General features: G+C 39.6%; 1 protein-coding gene and 1 long non-coding RNA gene across 3 annotated transcripts in view; one reads left to right on the forward strand and one right to left on the reverse strand.

Moving 5' to 3' along the window:
* Slc25a21 (solute carrier family 25 member 21) overlaps nucleotides 1-18989 on the forward strand; it is a 449914-nt gene that overhangs the window by 222113 nt on the left and 208812 nt on the right. The gene's annotated exons all lie outside the window — the stretch shown is intronic.
* On the reverse strand, nucleotides 1162-6674 carry LOC114633919. 2 transcript variants are annotated; one of them, XR_003713261.1, is made up of 4 exons: nucleotides 6441-6674; nucleotides 5333-5393; nucleotides 4143-4217; nucleotides 1162-1463 (listed from the first exon to the last, which is right to left on the reverse strand). It is a non-coding gene; the product is annotated as an uncharacterized LOC114633919 (long non-coding RNA). The 2 variants fall into 2 exon arrangements; XR_003713262.1 differs by having other exon boundaries at nucleotides 6423-6674.

An 18989-nucleotide genomic window follows, 5' to 3' on the forward strand; every position in this document is an offset into this window, starting at 1 on the left:
AGAATAAAAAAAAAACTAGTGAGTTTTTGTTTCCTCAAAGAAACGAATCTCCTTACATTAAACAAGCTGGCCCCGAGTGGTTTACCTACCCTCTGTATTTATTTTTATTTAAAATGCCTTGTTTCTATTATTCCTTTTAGTTTGAAATCAACTTTCAGTTTCTTTCCTTCGGGGAGAAGACAATCATTCAGTCCTTTAAAGTAGTTGCTTTGTGTAATAGCCAAATTTTAAGGAAATATAAATTAAAACCACTTGCAGTGATTAAACCTGAAACTAACAAATACTTCCATGCATGTAACATAACTAATTTTTTTTTTTACTAACATGACTGTTTAATGCAAGATATTCTATTTGTAAAATGTTTGCACTTGGCTCGTCATGAAAGGTGATTTTTTTCCCCTCTTGAAAAATACCAATTAGCCCTGATTTTGTGTTGTCACTTCATGTTCTTTTTCCAATGCAGAGAAAAAATAAACGAAACATAGAAGTTGATCTTAAATATCAAAAATCAAACCAGATGAAGAAGAAAAATGCATTACCCTATGTACACGTGGAAATTACAATACAAAGAGCTTCTCAAAGAGCGCTGCTTTATGTAATGTTGCCGGGAAGCAGAGGCAAAGGCATGTGTATATTAATCATCCTCTCCTGCATCTTCCATTGGCAACCAAAGGCTGCCTTTCAGCTGTGGGAGCTCTCCCCCCAGGACTGCTGACACTGGGCAGTGCTGGAAAATGTTTCTCAAGCCCCTAGCGTGCCAGATGGAGATGAAGCTGTCTGCCTGAGCCATGACAAAATCATTTATTAATTTCCATTACGTTTCATTACCATGATTACAAGCAGTCAGGTGTAAGTGAGCCTGGATGGAAATTAAACGCATATTCATTCTAAGCTGAAAGATTACCTGGATGCCTTCCTGAGTTTCAGAAAGTTTGTAACCGTTTGTTCTTGCTCCACCTCTGTTGATTTCAGCTGTTAGGTAAACTTGGATTGGAAAAGTGGTGTGTTGAGAAAAATCCTTGTACAATAGCAATTGTGTTATGTGATTGTGGTAAAGTGACTTGGTAGTAGCTAACTAACCACATACTATGAATTCAGTGTCGCCACATCTTTTGACACTTCTCACAATAGGAAGAAGAATGAAGCTGTACATGATTGTGGTGATTCATGATATTCCAGTTTATCAGATTGTGAATTTATATGTCTATGAAATATACATTCATGTGGCACTTTGCATTCAGATTTAAACATTTAACTCAGCATTTAAGATGATCATATTTAATATTTGGGAACTAATTCATTCTGATGAAATTTAAAGGGTCCATATATCTCAGGCTATGGAGATCTTCATCCAGACACAACCTCTGTTTTCTGGTATTAATGGTGGAAAAGGCAGTAGACATCTGCAGATCACTGTGGTCTCAGTTGCAGCTTGGTCCAGGCACTGCCATTTCTCCTTCTACCTAAAGGAATTTTATTTCTTTTAAAGGCAGTTTTCATTTTAATTATCTAAACAATATACAAGCATATGTGTTAGCTTTTATATTGCAAATTCTCTGTTTTAAAATTATCTTATGATCTTTGAGCCTATATTGTATAAGTTAAAAGTTTTTTTTTTTTAATAGAAATAGGAAAAAGTCATTTCAAACTAATGAAAACACAGGCTTTCTACTGTTGTCTGTAAACAAAAGACAAGACTCTCTCAGCCAGTGGTAAATAGAAGAACAACTCAGGCAGGTTTATGGGCAGAGGACGCAGAAAAGCTTGGAGGCGCTCTGGAATTTATTCTTATACTAACATGCTATGACAACACGGGTAACATATGTCTTTTTCCAGTGCACTCATAGTCCACCATGAATAGGAGAGAAGAAGAGGCAGAAAAGTAAATTAGAATTTGACATGAAGCATGATTAATATGCTTCTCATAATTTAATTCGAGAGACCCAGTGGGTACCTTGGAGGCTGGCTCAGAGCTGGTATCACCTGTGGCTACCTTGCTGGTGCATCCTAAACGGTGTGCAGTTGTGAGCAACCAGTGCCTGTAGCCTGTGCAGTGTCCCTACTTTAATATGATGTTAGTGCAAAACATATTAGCTGTTTGTTGGATGTGTGAATAAGTGAGCCACAGCATCGTTACAAGTCTTTAGGAGAGTGAAACAGATCTAATCCTTTCCAGAAACGGGTTCTTAGGGTAAAACGGACAGTTTGCTTAATGCATGGTCAAGTTTGAATTCTTAGAAAAGATTTTTTGATTTGATATAATGATTGCTTGTAGAAAGTACATATAGTATGCCACGCTGAAAGGACAGTTTATAAATATAGGTTGAAGACAGAAAATACTTGCAAACATGTAAGTAAATGCCAAATAACTTGGGTTTACTCTAAGGCAGCAATTGTCAGCCTAGAGGACTAAATTGTTGCGAGCAGGAGCCCGGGAAGAAGCTAGAGGTGTTTTGTTTTGCTTCATTTCTCCTGGCTTAGGTTTCCCCGGCCTCATTTGCTCAGTCCTTTTGCTGGATTCATTTGAGGCATTTCTTATCATTGTAGTCAGATGGCATTTGGGCTCTCACAATCCTGACTGCTAATCACTGGGGTGCCTTAGTGCTCCTCCACTTGGCTCTCCACAAGGGGCAGCTGGCTCCTCCAAAGAAGCACCCCACTGAGAACAGACACCCCTGGAACAGTGGCTTGTCAAACCTCTGCTTATGTTACATAAGCTAACCGGCAGCTTGTGCAAAGTAAGCCACTAACTAGATGCAGGAGGGCTGGGTTTATAGAGGGGTGTGGTTGACTAGAGACCCTTAAGATTGGATCCCAGCCCTTTCCAGGAATATCCTTATGGGCCAGGTAGTCATTTTCCCTGTGGCTCAGTCTTCTTGAAGTGCTGGGGAAAATGTTGGGGTTCTCTTCAGATGCTTCCTGAGGATAGTACTTAGTCATTAATGAGATAATGAATTATACATATGGGATACATTGGACAATTTCTGGTGCACTAAATGCACATAGTAAAGCCACCCAGGTTTAGTAGCAGAGGTAATACTAGTTTTAGCCATAGAAACAGAATCATTACGGTTAGCAGTGCTTGCGGGAGTGATAAGAAACAGAATCTTAGTTTTGGTATCTCTATCTCCTGGCAACAGGTGGGAGGCTTTTAAAAAATATCTATGAAATGATCATTCTTAGAAAACTAACCGTGTAGGATTTTTCTTTCTTTTGGCCACATTAAAAACCAATAAATCTTCCACCACAATACGAAGAGATAGAAAGCACGTACTGTGAGATAGATACAACTCCTTTGGAGCAAAAAAACCCCACGTTGGATGTGCCTATGATACAAGGAAGAGTGTGACCAGAATATATTTCATACACATATGAAACTGTCAAAAAATTAATTTAAAAGGAATTAGTTTAAAGTCCTTCTCCTGGTTCACTGACAAAGTTTCCAGATCATTAGCTTCTTGACAGGCTGCTCAATGAAGAGGTGGCTGTAATTCCAAAATAAGCTACTAACCAATGCTTACTGAGCTCTTCATGATAGTTTAGGAAAGGGACACAAACATGGTTAAGAAATTATTAATATTTATAAAGATGCCCTTCGGGATCAAAAATGCCTGTTTAAACGATGCTCACTGAGGATGATGTCAACCTGAGTGTGATTCCTAGAACTCACAGGACCTCACGGAAGGCGAGAACTGACTCCTGCACGTTATCTTTTGACACTATGAGTGCCCAAAGGCACACGCCCATGCATACACACACACACACTCATACACCTATGTCCTCTTCCGCAGACACATGCATGCATGTGTACACACACACACACGTGCAAAAACAGGCATGCACACACACATATGCACACATACATGTGCACACATGCACACACACATATGCATACCTCCCCACACCACTAAATAAAGAGCTGTGTCTACCCAATGTGCCTAGGTAATAGGTAATAACTTCAGAATTATTCTTCACATCCCACATAGGCTTTTTAATATGTTCCCAGCTAATCATTTTCTTTTCCACACCCACCACCATTTCCCGACTTCAGGCAGCAACCTTTTTTATAAAGTTAACTTTATAAAAGTCTCCTGATCGGGCTGGAAACACTCTGTCTTCTAGTTCTGCCGTGAGAGTGATACCTGACGGTGCAGATGAAGCCTTCCACCTTCCACTCCAGATCGCATCCCCTGCATTCGGGCCTTTCTTTTCCATGCCTGTAAAATCCAGATTGCTCACTGTGATGATGAAAGTCATATATTTTAATATGTCATAGATGCTAATAGTAATGTTTGCGAAAGCAGTGAATTCCACAGTGCGTGGTCTATTGTGTCTTATGGAGAAATGTCTGTTGCATTTCTTTAAAATTCCAGATGATATCTATATTTTTTTATTGGCTTGTATTTCTATAAAGAAGTAATATTTTGGAGGAGGAGCTAGAAGGGCAGAGATGTAGGAGGATGGAGAACCACACAGGTATGGAGGGCACTTATGAGGAACAATTTATAAACTTATAATTAGGTTAGCTAATTGGGATACAACTCCCTTTGTATGGGCATCTTGTTATTAATCATTATCAAACATATAAAGCCTTTGATTAATCAAAAAAAAAAAAGAAGTAATATTTGAGTCAATTCATTATGTCTTTCCAAATAAGAGAATGTAGCAATCAGAAATGCCCAGCTAGTTGACTGTTGGACTTACAGATGTGGGTATCTCACAACCACAAGCTACAGTGAGGCTCCAAGCTCACATAGAAAGGTAAACTACGGTTCCCTCAAACTATATCATAGGTATTGGTCTAGGAGACTTTGTGTTGTGCTTCCAATTTTACAAAGTGTATGTTTTTCTATCATGGTATAATTGAATGATTACTGCTTTGTTGATGGCGTGTCAGATGTATGTAAGAAAGGCCCTGAACACTTACTTGGTAAATTTAGAAGCGAGTAATACTCAAGAATTTCTTTAAAAAATAAATGTGTTTTTATTATTACTTTTTAAAATTTGCCATAGTACTTTCTGGATGCCAAAGTATATTAAGACCAGGTAGGATGGGGGAGAGAATCCGAAAGGTTTGCATGCTTGAGCGTGAGCTGTAGGTTGCTGAATCTACTAGCTGGCAGATCTAATTAGAGTTGGACAAATATTGCAGATTAATATGCCTTGTTAAAAATGCAGGAAAAAACAGCGAATCATGTCAAGACATTGGTAATCCTTGACGTTCTGCCTCGGCCGTCTTTACTTCTCATTTGCAGACCCATTCTCAATAGTCTCACCCCCTCCCAGGGCCTGGGTAACCATGACATACACGTCTCTCAAGTATGGATCTTACCATTTGGTATCCAGCAGTTCCTCATCCCCAGTGTACCCATCATCAAATGTATCAATGACACCTAATAATTATCACAACAGAGATTGAATGCTGATTTGAACTTGGGAAGAGACAACATATTCAAGCTCAGCGACATCTGAGACAAAGTCACCCAGCCTAACCTGCTCCTGTGTTCACTATTCTTGGTTCCTCCTGAGGCTTCATTCTTTAAAGAAACAAAAAACCCCGCCACTTTAGAGTACATAAAATTGTATGCCACAGGCTACATGCAATCTTATAGGGCCTCAAAATGTTTGAAACAGTGGCAGTACCCTTTTAATATGCTACAGATGGCCAGGTTGGTAAGTTTATGTTACTTCAAACTGATAAGTTTCTTTGAGAAATAAAAGAAGGCACATCAAAAATGATGGTTTTTATTTTGTACTTCCTTTAGATTTTAACAGCGGACTTGGGTAACTTGGACACAATGTGTACTGTAAAGGTGAACTAGCTTTTAAATATTTACTGGTGTTTTATCTGTTTATACACTGCACATATAAATGCACGGTAAAAACTCAAAAGCAGGCCCTGGTTGAGTCTTCGTGCCCTCTACGGCATCTCAGTAAGTGTTGATACTGTGTCAGAGTTTGTGGTGTCCATGGCATCCCTGCAGCTATGAACCCTCCATTCCCTTACACAATCCTGAGGAGCAGGCATGCTCTCTAGAATACCCAGTCTCGACCCAAGAGAAAGTGGCATAGGGTATGTGTGCTTCTGAGCCTTTAGTGGGCAAGCTGATAGTCAGAGGCAGGAGCTGTCCACTCGCAGTGGGGGTTGGGACTTCCACTATGGACCCTGACAGCTATTTTTACTGTTGTTGACAGAGATCAAATGATTTGCCAGAACTCCGACCTTTTACTTCATCATCTGTACACGACAGTCAGCCACCTTGGCCATCTGCTGCAAACAGTGTCACAGTGCCAAAACACTTCTTGATTTTAAGGTTTTTAAAGCATAAACAATTTTTATAAATTCATATGGATATGCCAAAGTATTCTCAGTTCAAGTTCAAGTTCTTTCAAATCATAACCAAGTATATATTGCAGTTTACCTTCCAAGTGTTTGTTACCTCTCTCTCTCTGTAGCGAAGCAGTTTGTTTTCAATCTGAAGAAACTCTGCTCTGCAGCAGAAACACAGTCATTCTTTCACATCTCAGCAGACAACACTAGGAGCAAACCTGTCTCCATGTTGTTTCCTCTTTCTTAAGCAACACCCTGGACGTTCTTCCCTTTTCTCCATTCGTCTATAGTATATAACTTGAAACATATCCAATTCTCAGATTTGGCGACAGTTCAGGACTAAGGGACAAGGTCACAGAGATTATAGACTGTTGAATGTGTGACGAGGCGGCTCATAAAGACTCTGGTCAGATGTCCTTCATTTGCCTTTAATTAACTACAGCTGCTTTTTATGTTGCAAGCTGATCTTTGATCTGTTTTCCCCTTCAGACCTCTGTGCTCAAGGTAGTTAAAAACAAACTAGGAGGCCAATTTTAAAGACAAAAAGAAAGAAAAAAGAAGAAGAAGAAAGAAAAAAAAGGAAGAAAGGGAAAAAAAATCCCTCCGGGATAATCGAGTGACAGCTGAAGCAGCCATGAGCTGTTAGCTTTATTCATTAGAGAATTTTAAACATGTCAAGAAATAGAATAATGTCCCTGCTGTTAGATCAGCTTCAACAATGAAGATTACAACAGCTTTGGGACACATGAGTGGGCAAACTTTCTCGTGAAAGCAGTTTATTGAGGAGCATTTTACTACAGTGGCACCGAATCTAGCTTACACCGTTTCACGGGACAAAGATTGGTTCAATATGCATTGAGAGCGCTGGCCCTCTAAGAGTGGCAGATTTATTGCGCAACCTTGCTCTAACCCAAATGGCCTCTGCAATTAGGTTTAGAAAAAACGTCCTGCAGGTTCTCCTGTCGAAGTGTCTAGCCTCTGTTTTGCCACAGAGCTTGTGCTCAGTCAGGTATAGTGCATGATGCAGCCTGGGTTTTAGTGTAGTAATTACCGTATTAACTCTGAAGCCTTTTGTACATCCATGTCATTGACAAAGTCTTCCAACTGCAGTCCTACCATTGCTTTGGCCCCCCAACTTTAGAAAGCAGCGGAGCCTGGAACCCAGAGTCTTGAACGGGAGCTTTAGAAAGATGTTAGAACTGATCACAATCACATCCAAGTGGCGTTTCCTGTGCCACATTTCCCGTTTGTTGAATTCCATAGCAGCGCTCTCGTGGGTTGGGGGACCCTAGTAACAGGAATGTTGGATTTCAAAGGGAACCCCACAGGCCTTCATCACAGCACTCTTCCTCATAAATGCCAGAGAAGACTTGGCCTTCCCACATCTACTGGAACCCTTGACAGTTAAAGGAAACAAACACCATTCTGTAGTTTACAGTTTTTGTGTCCTTAGAAGTGGTACTGATGCCCAGGACAAAAATAAGACGCCTTTTAAAAAGTAGTTTATATACTTAGGTTCTCCCAAATGATATGATCTATGTCTCTGTACACATGGACCTGTCTACCATCAACTATAAACCATTGTCATCGCTTCCCGGTCTACAGCACTTGTCTTACCATATCACCTGTCTCTTTCTTGGACCTTGGAATCATGTCGGGGATCTTGCTATTTCTTTCTGATAGAGGACACTCTTTTGGAGGGCAAAAATTCACCTATGGGAGAAACAGTGTCTGTGGGAAATGTAGACAGTTGTCCTCACTGACTGAATATTTTCTTATTAACGTAATTTTTGTTGACTCCTTGTGAATTTCACATCATGCACCCCAATCCCACTCATTTCTCAATCCTTCCATATCCACGCTTCACCCTTATAACCCCCCCGAAAACAAAAATAATACTCCTAACTATTTTATGTTTGAAAATTGAATGATTTTCTAAGAACAAAAAGAAGTAGTAAAAAAAAATCATTAAAGAAAAATAAGTTGAAAGCCAGATTTGAGTGAGGAGAGTTCAGCTGAGTTCATTCAAGCGTCTGTTCAGAGCTCTGGTTCCTAATGTTGCAATTGACCGTTCAATACAGCTCCACATTTTGTGGTGACCCACAACCATGAAGTTATTTTCACTGCTAATTCATAACTGTTGTATTGCTACTACAGTAAATTATAATGTAAATATCTGTGTTTTCTGACATCTAGGTGACTCCTGCAAAAGGGTCATTAGACTCCCAAAGGGATCACTATCCACAGGTTGAGAAATGCTGTCCTAGCGGCAGGTGACTTAAGGAAGCCAGATTCAGTATTTTAAAAGGAGAAGAGAAATCTGATTGTTTCTATATGAAAAATCATTCTCAATATTATAAACAAACTCAATTTAAAAAGAACACATCTGGGGGGCTGGGGAGATGGCTCAGTGCTTTGGTTCCCTGGACTTACTTCAGGAGGCTTGCAGATAACTGTAACTCCAGGTCCAAGAGATCCGTCTCTCTCTTCTGACCTCCCCTGGCATGAGGCACTCACTTGGTACACATATACACACACAGAGTCACACATACACATAAAAACAAATACGTCTTAAAAAACACATCTATAGACCATTTTTTGAGACATGGGGATCAAACATTTTGATTGCTTACTTCCTGGGTAATGTGGTAGCTAACCTTGGTTGGTAATTTGGCACACTTGTGAAGAAAGAACCTTAATCGAGGAATTGCTTTCATGAGATTGGCATGTGGGCATCTCCACGGGACATTTTATTGATTGCTAAACAATGGAGAATAAGTCTTTGGAAAAAGTGTCAAAGCTTCACTTGCCTTAAAGGAATCCATTAAAACAAAACTCCCAAAATAAACACCACATAAGTTTAGAAGCACACAGACACTTTCATCTTCCTTCAGAACCTCTGAGCAGGTGGATAAGAAACTTTACTCAAGCTCAAGATTCAGAACCTGTGTGCATGTTTGTGTATATGTGTGTGGGATGTATACGTGCCGTGGTACATGTGCTGTGCTTATGATATGTATAGTAAGTGTGGTACACACTTGATGTGTGGTGTGTGTAATGTATTTGTGTGTTGTATGTGATATATGTATGTATAGTATGTATAGAGTACATGTATGTGTGTGGCGTGCTGTGTATGATGTGTGTTTGTGTGTGGTGTGCTGTGTATGATGCATGCGGTACGTGTAGTGTAGGTATTTATGGTATGAATATTGAATGTGCTGTGTATATTTGTTGATAAGGTTTGGTCGGCTGTTGTGTACTGTAATGCTAAATTCTTTTTTTATTGGATATTTTATTTATTTACATTTCAAATGTTATCAAACCTTTTCTGGTTTCCTGAAGGACTAGGCCTACAAGTGACTTCTCATATTTACAAGCTTGTGTTGTGCAAACCTTGTTCCCTGATTTTAAACTATTGGTTAAATAAAATTGGCTACAAGGATTAGAGGTAGATAGGTCTGGAGTGACTTAGTTGGAGAAGAAAGGTGAGGGAAGAGAAGGAGGAGGGACGAGGGGAGAGAGGGTAAGCCACCATGAGGGGAGATACATGATGAACATATGGCCAGGAGAAACAGTAAGTATCTGGGTCATACCACTGGGGAGGTAGCTGAGACAGCAGTTAGAAGAGTAAATTAGGGGTTACCCCTAAGTAACTGTCAAAGCCAAATAAAATAGCCATAGTCTGAGTCTCATTTTTTTGGAAGCTAGTCAGGGATAAGCTTAAAGTAGTTATACTGCATTTGTGATATATTCGATTTGTGTATGTGATATTGGTGTTGTATGTGTGAGGGTCTTTAGGTATTTAAATGTTTAGTCTATTATTCCGTGCTTGCAGTCTTGAGGAAGATCCCTTTGAGGGTGCAGCCTTCACAGGGAAGCATGTACTAGTTGAACAATTACTTCAAACTCTGACAGTGCCACCACCATTGAAGTGGATGGACGACGAGCTGGACCTGGGGAGGCCTACTCAGTATGCAGTTGGAACCCTCATCAAAATAGTCCCTGAAAAACTTCTTGTGTCTGTCCAGGAAGATTTAGGATTAAATATAAAAGTCAGGATTGTAAGAAAAATCATTGTTTATTGTTGGTAGATGATATGTTAGTTGCTGACTCTTCCGTTACCGGTCATGTCAAATCATTAAACAACCCCACGAAATAGCTAAGACTTTTGGGAAAGTTTTGGCTTTATTTTACTCTTATGGATTTACTTTATTCCTCATATTATTGTATGTGTCACAAAATCAAAATCTGATACCTGTCAAATTTAGATGGGGAGATGCCAAACAGGGAACACGTACATTAATCAGATCATTATGTGGAAAACTTCAATATGCAAAATATGTCCCCTAAAACATTTTTACAGCTTTTAATTAGTTATATAAGTCATTTGCTAAATGCATAGTCACAATATTCATTGCATTTAAATTCATGTCACATATACTGCATGGAAGGCCAATGCACCATACAGATGACACTTGAGACAGAAACTGAATTCAGAACTTAGAACTTTTAACTTCTAAAACATATCTTCCTGATATTTAATTTAGAAGCAGACTAAAATAAAACTGGCTGTGTTTTATATGACACAATAATTCAACACATTTATAAGAACAGCGTGATATTTCAACACATGTATATACAGTGTTCAAATATACAACGTTAAAAAACATTAATGGGTACATTAATCACTTCAAGTATTCAGTACTTATTTATGCTAAAAATGTTCAAAATTTTCTCTTAAAGTGATAGGGAACATTTGACCTTGGTCCTCTTAAATATGTGTATATGCATATGATATATATGTATATATACATATATATTATTATCAGGATTTCATTTGATGAACGAAGTGAGAGAACATAGAACTCTCTTAATTATCATTTCTTAGGTGTAATTTTCTTTTTTTATTCGATATTTTATTTATTTACATTTCAGATGCCATCCCCTTTCCCCATTCACCCCACCCATAATTCCATATCCCATGCCTCCTCCTCCTCCTTGTTTGCCTTTATACTGTTTAAATTATATGCAAGTATTAAGATCAGCTCTAGGTAGAGGAACTAGCAATACAATAGATGCAAATAGTCCAGGAACAAGGAAGACAATAAACCCAGATAATCAAAGAACATGCACAACAATAAACAGAGTCCCGTGATCACTATTTCTAAGGGTTTATCAGGACGATCAAAATATCTGAGCCTACTTCCCTGTCCTAGCCCAAAGTCATTTTCATGCCTGAAGCCTACTTCTTTGTTCTAGCCTTGGATTTAGATTTCTGCCTGAAATTACTACTTTGTTCCAGCCTAATGTCAGATTTCTGCCTGCATTCCATTTCCTTGTCCTTGCCTGTCAGATTCCTTCCAAGCAGCCCATTTTCTTGTACTTGGCCTATATCAGATTCCTGCCTAGCAGCCCCAAAAGCTCTCCACATCTCCCCTTTTTTATTGCATAAACCATACTGAGCCTGTCTTAGGTTGTTCTGACAAGAAAGCCTTCCTTACCCGTTGTTGAATATGCATTATCATAAGCAATGCACTTCTATCTTAGGTTGGTAAGGCTCTGTGCAGAATCTTACCCATCCTTGGCTTGCCAGCCTGTTAATTTAATAACTCTGTCTGGTGGTCCATTTTCAGGTTCAAGTCATGTACTTTGGCTGCCAGCCTGTTGCTGTAATTAGAGACAAACTTTAACACAATGGGCAGGAATAAAAATATTCTCAGGACAAGAAGGGCTAGCCTGATCAAGCTGTATATGACATTCCTGAGGTTTGACTAAAATGGAAATACTGACCTCAGGCCATGGATAATTTCATAGGCATTTTCTGCAGCATCGAAGGTCAACAGAGCAGCATTCTTTAAATTCATAATCTCACTATGCAAAGTTAACACACCCAGAGAAGTGTTAGGATTATGCCAAATACCCTACAGGTGTCTTTTTTCTAATTATAAACTTTTTTCTAATTATAATGACAATCATTGTAAATTTTATAAGTAACACTACTCCAATGATATTTGTCATGACACTTGGGATGGCTCCTAACTCTTGAACACTGAACCTCCTTCAGATAATTTGAATAGATTATAGAGCATCATCCATTGTTCCAGACACCTATATAAATCCTTTTATGTACTCAGTGCATTAGTAACATTTTTTTGCTAAATGGTTAGCAAAAATAGTTGTATTAACTCCTTGTGTCAATGCTATTGCAGAAGCAGTGGTGCTAGCAGTTAATGAAATTAAAGTGGTTATAACAGCAATAATAAAGCCCGCTACTCTCTTGTTTCTTCTTAAAGCCTAACTCACTTCTTCCAGCACTTTCAAGCTTTTTTCAGAGAATTAAGGTTTTCTAATACTCAGGGAAGTAAGACAAAAGCTGATTGATAGACCCCCCATTACAGACATGCAAGGTTTCAACACACTAACACACTAACAGTTGGAAATTATACAGTCAATGCAACTTACAGTAAATACTATAGAAGAGACAAAGCCAATTTTAGTTTGACAATTAAAAGAGCCTTAAAACATGCACTAACCCTTGTTTGAAATCCAGATCCTGCCCCAACTTTATCTCTTGCTAACAGAACATCATAGAGAACTGCAGCTAACTTCCAAAAATGTCTCTGAAAATGTCCAGATCCAGCCTTCCAAATGTAGACTTATTTTGAATATTGGATTGATTTCTAGACCAGTACATGATTGAGTCCTAATAGTCACCTTTAAGGAAAATACAGGAGACATTATAATTTCTCTTTTTGATTCTCTATCCCACAAGGTCTAAAAACTTGAGGCAAGGCAGCTTGTCCCATCTGGGATATAGGCAAGCAAAGGTGGGTCAGGAACATATGTCCAATACAGCCCCCAGTCACCCTTGTCAGAGTACTCAGCAAGCTCACAGGTCGGCATCATTCTTTATCTGACTAACAACATGTCCCATCAATCTTTTTAAAGTTCCATCGGCCTCTTCCACAATACCTTGTCCTTGAGGATTATACGAAATCCCTGTTGACAAAAAGTCTTGACTGCTCGACTACAACTGCCAGCTCTATTATGTTTTTTTAATTGGATATTTTATTTATTTAATGTTATCCCCTCTCCTATTCCCCCCAAAACCCTTTATCCCATCCCCCCTACTCCTACTTCTATGAGGGTGTACCCCCACCCATCCACCAATTCCTGACTCCCGGCTCTCGAATTCCCTAACACTAAGGCATCCAAACTTTCAGGGACCAAGGCCCTCTTCTTCCACTGATGCCAGACAAGACCATCTTCAACTACCTATACAGGTAGAGCCATGAGTTTCTCTCTTTGTGTTACCAGGCTGGAGGTTTAGACCCTGGGAGCTCTGGTTGAGTATTTTGATACTCCTTCTAAGAAGGACCAAAGCATCCATACTTTGGTCTTCTTTCTTCTTGAGCTTCATGTGGTCTATGCATTGTATCTTAGGTATAATGAGCTTTTGGGCTAATATCCACTTATCAGTGAGTGCATACCATGTGTCTTCTTTTGTGATTGGGTTACCTCACTCAGGATGATATGTTTATGTATGTGTATGTATATGATGAATACGTATATGATGTAGATGTAGCTGTATATGATGTATATGCATATATATTATTAGCAGGATTTCATTTGATGAATGAAGTGAAAGAACAAAGAACTCTCTTAATTATCATTTCTTAGGTATAATTTTCAATTAACTGGTACTTCAATGACTAAAATAAAACATAAACTAATATTTTAAAGCTTCTTAAACACCAGTGAGGAGCTGGGCATGGTGGTTCACATCTTTAATGTCAGCACTTGGGAGACGGAGTCAGATGGTTCTGTGTGAGTTGGAGACTAGCCTAGTCTAAATAGTGAGTTCTAGGACAAAAAGATACTGTCTAAAAAGAAAAAGAAAAAAGTCAATGAGGATTCTAAAAGCATGTGACCTAATTGATTTTATGTTACAGATTTTTATGTAGTATGTTTTTAATGAAGTTTTAGCTGTTTATGCACACGAAGCTCAAACAATATGCATGTTCATCTAATGTTTTTTAGTAGTTCATGATGATTTGAAATTTGGTGGTTTATTGCCTTTATTCCATAAAAAAGAAAAATATCTTCTGACTTACATTGACCACAACTTGGGTTGTTTATCATCTTCTATCTCATACTTGTTTTTACCTATCCAATTTCTTCTACTTCTTTGAATTGTTTAGTATAATTGTTTCAATGACTTAGGGTTTCTTTTGCTATGAAGAGATACCATGACCATGGAAACTCTTATGAAGAAAAACATTTAACTGGGGCTGGCTTAAAGTTTCAGAGGTTTAGTCCATTATTATCATGCTGGCACGTAGGCAGTCAATGTGCTGGAGAAGGAGCTGAGAGTTCTACATTGGAATAGGCAGACAATAGGAGAAAATGAATCACACATCCTCCAACAAGGCCACACCCACCCCGACAAGGCCACACCTATTCTGACAAGGCCACATCTCCTAGTAGTGCCACTCCATATGGATCTATAGGACCATTTCTATGCAAACTACTCACCTTTGCCTTGTTTCAAGGGAAAGTTCCAGTCTTATCATTTTCCTTTCTTCTTTCTTCCTGCCCAGTACTCCTGTCTCCTAAATTCTCCTTTGGATTTTCATCTTATGACCTCATGCTTTGGAAATTTTTTTCCATGAGGCAATGTTTGCACACAGATGTTCTGTAATGTATAGCATATCTTGGCTGGAGAGTGGAAATTTAACTTCTGTAAAGTGGTTTGGGATACACTTTTATGCAAGATGCTATGCCAAACTGCACTGTGGATTGTAATGTGCAGCCAGTTACCTGTGTTTTCCCTCCAGGAAGAAGTTTACAGTTTCATAATTACAATGCCCCATTGCAATGGCTCCCAGAATTATTCTGGTAAACCTTTGGCAGAGTTTTGTGTGTTCTCTGTTTTTGCACACCTTTCCTGATATGATATCATTAGAATTATGAGTTTACATCAGCTGGCCTTATCCATAAGTTAGCATATATCATCTTATGAAGTGTGTGTGCATTTAAAACTTGAGTCATTTCCTTTCCTTTTCAGCTTACTAATCTCACAGGAATATAGAATAACCAAGTCGTAGACTAGAGCCTCTAGTAGGAAAGTGATTTTTAAGATACACTACAGCAATTCTGCCTAATACCTTTTTCTTGGCTCATTAGAATTGTGGAGAATTAGTTAACTAGGGTAAAAACTTACATGAAATGTGAAGAATGTTACTTAAATATCAAAAACACAATCTCAATATTTTTTCAGATTTTTGAAAGTATTACAAGGAGATATGAAACTTAAACTTCTCTATTGTCATCCATCCAGAGACACAAAAGATCTTCTAGTCAGATGTCCTCTCCCAATGGGCTGGCCATTGTGATTGGTCAGAGAGTCACATGATTGACGTGAGCCAGTTAAAGCTTTTCAAGAACATGTTCTGTTGGATCCAAGACAGAATGAGTCCCCTTGTGTCTTGTCTCTTAAGGAAGACAATATGGGGACTGGGGGCTCCTAAGATGGGTGTACCCTACTGTGTTAGGAAGTGCTGTCCTCTAAGTGCAAAACAAGCCAAGACAAAGCAGGAGAGGGAGGTGCTGAGGACTTCCTTTTTTTTTTTTAATTTTTTTATTGGATGTTTTATTTACATTTCATATGTTGTCCCCTTGCCCATCCCCCACCCACCCAGGAACCCCCTATCCCCTCACTCCTCCTCCTTCTTCTCTGTGGATGTAACCTCTATCTACCCTCCCCCACTCCCACCTCCCCACCCTCAAAATTCCCACCCCCTGGGGCGTCCAGCCTTCATGAGGTCAAGGTTCTCTTCTTCCACCTAAGCCCAGCAGGGCCCTCCACTCTTACATATTCAGCTGAAGCCCTGGATCCCTCCCTAAGTGCTCCCAGGCTGGTGGTTTAGACTCTGGGAGCTGTGGTTGGTTGGTATTGTTGCTCTCCTCATGGTGCCGCAAATCCTTTCAGCTCCTTCAGTCTTCACTCTAACTCCTCCATTGAGAACCCCAGGATCAGTTCAATGGCTAGTTGTGAGCATCTGCCTCTGAATATGTCAGACTCTTGAAGGCCTCTGAGGAGATGTTCATATCAGGCTCTTATCAGCATGCACTTCCTGACTTCCACATCAGCATCTACCTTTGGTGACTGCACCTGGGATGGATACTCAGGTGGAATGGTCTTCAGATGGCCCCTCCTTCAGTTTCTGTCCCTCACTTTGTCTCCATATTTGCTCCCTTGAGTATTTTGTTGCTCCTTCTAAGAAGGACCGAATCACCCCCACTTGGTCTTCCTTGTTTATGAGCTTCATGTGGCCTGTGAGTTGCATCTTGGGCATTTCAAGGTTCTGGGCTAATATCCAATAATCAGTGAGTGAATACCATGTGTGTTCTTTTGTGATTGGCTTACCTCACTCAGGATGATAATTTCTAGTTCCATCCATTTACCTAGGAACCTCTCGAATTCATTGTTTTTAATAGCTGAGTAATACTCCATTGTGTAAATATACCACATTTTTTGAATCCATTCCTCAGTTGAAGGACATCTGGGTTCTTTCCAGCTCCTGGCTATTATAAATAAAGCTGCTATGAACATAGTTGAGCATATGTCCTTGTTATATGTTCGAGCATCTTCTGGGTATATGCCTAGGAGTGGTATAGCTGGATCCTCAGGTAATGCTATGTCTAATTTTCTGAGGAACCGCCACACTGATTTCCAAAGTGGTTGCACCATCTTGCAGTTCCACCAACAATGGAGGAGTGTTCCTCTTTCTCCACACCCTCACCAGCATCTACTATCACCTGAGTTTTTAATCTTAGCCATTCTGACTGGTGTGAGATGGAATCTCAGGGTTGTTTTGATTCGCATTTCCCTGACGACTAAGGATACTGAACATTTCTTTAGGTGCTTCTCGGCCATTTGCGTTTCTTCCGTTGAAAATTCTTTGTTAAGCTCTATACCCCATTTTTTAATAGGGTAATTTGGTTGTCTGGAGTCTAATTTCTTGAGTTCTTTGTATATATTGGATATTAGCCCTCTATCAGATGAAGAATTGGTAAAGATCTTTTCCCAATTTGTTGGTTGTCGTTTTGTCCTATTGACAGTGTCCTTTGCCTTACAGAAACTTTGCAATTTTATGAGTGAATCATCCTTGCCATTTTTTAACTTCAACTATGAAGCAGCAGGTTATGCTTTCATATTTAAACTAATTTGTGTAGAATTTTGTCTCAAACACCAAGGGTCTAGACAGATGATTTTTGCTGGAATGGACTAGCTGAACGTCACACAAGCTCTTTCCACTTCTCACTGGTAAAACAACAATGTGTTCACTCTGGAAAATGTCACTGTAATAGGGTAGCACCTTTTACAGTCTCAAGTCGCATGAAACAAATATTGAATAGATTGAGCTGCAGCACAAGAAACAAGATTCTTTGTATTCTGAGAATGACCTTTTAGACTCATTGTTCCCTTTACTTGTTGTGTCACTGCACAACCTGAGACACAGATCTGCCACAGGGAGTTTCAATTTCCCTCCTGCCTTTGACTTCATTCTGTTGCTCTCAAACTCATTCCAAGGCAAAAGTGAGTATAAGCACAACTTGGTGAACCCTTGCAACCTTCTGGCCCTGAATTGGTAGATACATAATGATTTCCTTTATTTGGAGGTGGGAAAAGTAGCTCCCTGTGATGGTTTTTATATGCTTGGCCAAGGGAGTGGCACTATTTGGAGGGGTAGCCTTGTTGGAGGACATGTCTCACTGTGGATGTAAGCTTTAAGATCCTTATCCTAGTTGCCTGGAAGTCAGTCTTCTAGCAGCCTTCAGATGAAGATGTAAAACTCTTATTTCCTCCTGTACCATGCCTACCTGGATGCTGCCATGCTCCTACCTTGGTGATAATGGACCTAATCTCTGAACCTATAAGCCAGCCCCCATTAAATGTTTTCCTTATAAGAGTTCCCTTGGTCATGGTTTATGTTCACAGCAATAAAACCTTAATGGAGACAGACGGTGGTACCAGGGACTAGGCTATTGCTGTGATAGGCCTGACCGTGCTTTTGTTTGGAAGAATGTGGATTTGGGACTTTGGATTTGGAAACCATTGGAACACTTTAAGTGAGGCTTAATGGGCCATCCTAGGAGGCATTGGAAGGAATTGTTGCTGAGGGACAGTGGAAGCCTGGCTCTGGAGGTTTCAGAGGAGAAGAATTTTAATATGTGGTCAAGAGACCGCTTTTGTGATGTATTGGTGAGGAAGATGGCTGCTTTTGCCCTGTCTGAAGAGTCTACCCAAAGGTAAAGAGATTCATATTAATTTCATTGACGAAGGGAGTTTCAAAAAGAGCCCAGAAGAGACTTTCCTCTCTAGTTAAGTCTCATGAAAAGCATTTTGAACAAGCATAGTAAGCTTAGAAAGGAAAAATATAAAACAGTATTAAAGGGGTATGAGGAAGTAGAGTGGAGCTGAATCCTACGTTCTACAGACAGCCAAGATTGGACCTCACGGTTTAGCTGGACTTAGTAATGTGTAAGAATCACCAGGTGGTACTGGTTTTGAAGGCATGAAGGGGTCATGAAGATCAGCTGAGGCTTGGCACTGTGAGAGGCCAGGGAAGGCTATTGGTGAAAGTGCAGCCTC

Source organism: Grammomys surdaster, unplaced genomic scaffold, assembly GCF_004785775.1.
Source record: "Grammomys surdaster isolate TR1022 unplaced genomic scaffold, NIH_TR_1.0 98, whole genome shotgun sequence".
In the NCBI taxonomy this organism is placed as follows: Eukaryota; Metazoa; Chordata; class Mammalia; order Rodentia; family Muridae; genus Grammomys; species Grammomys surdaster.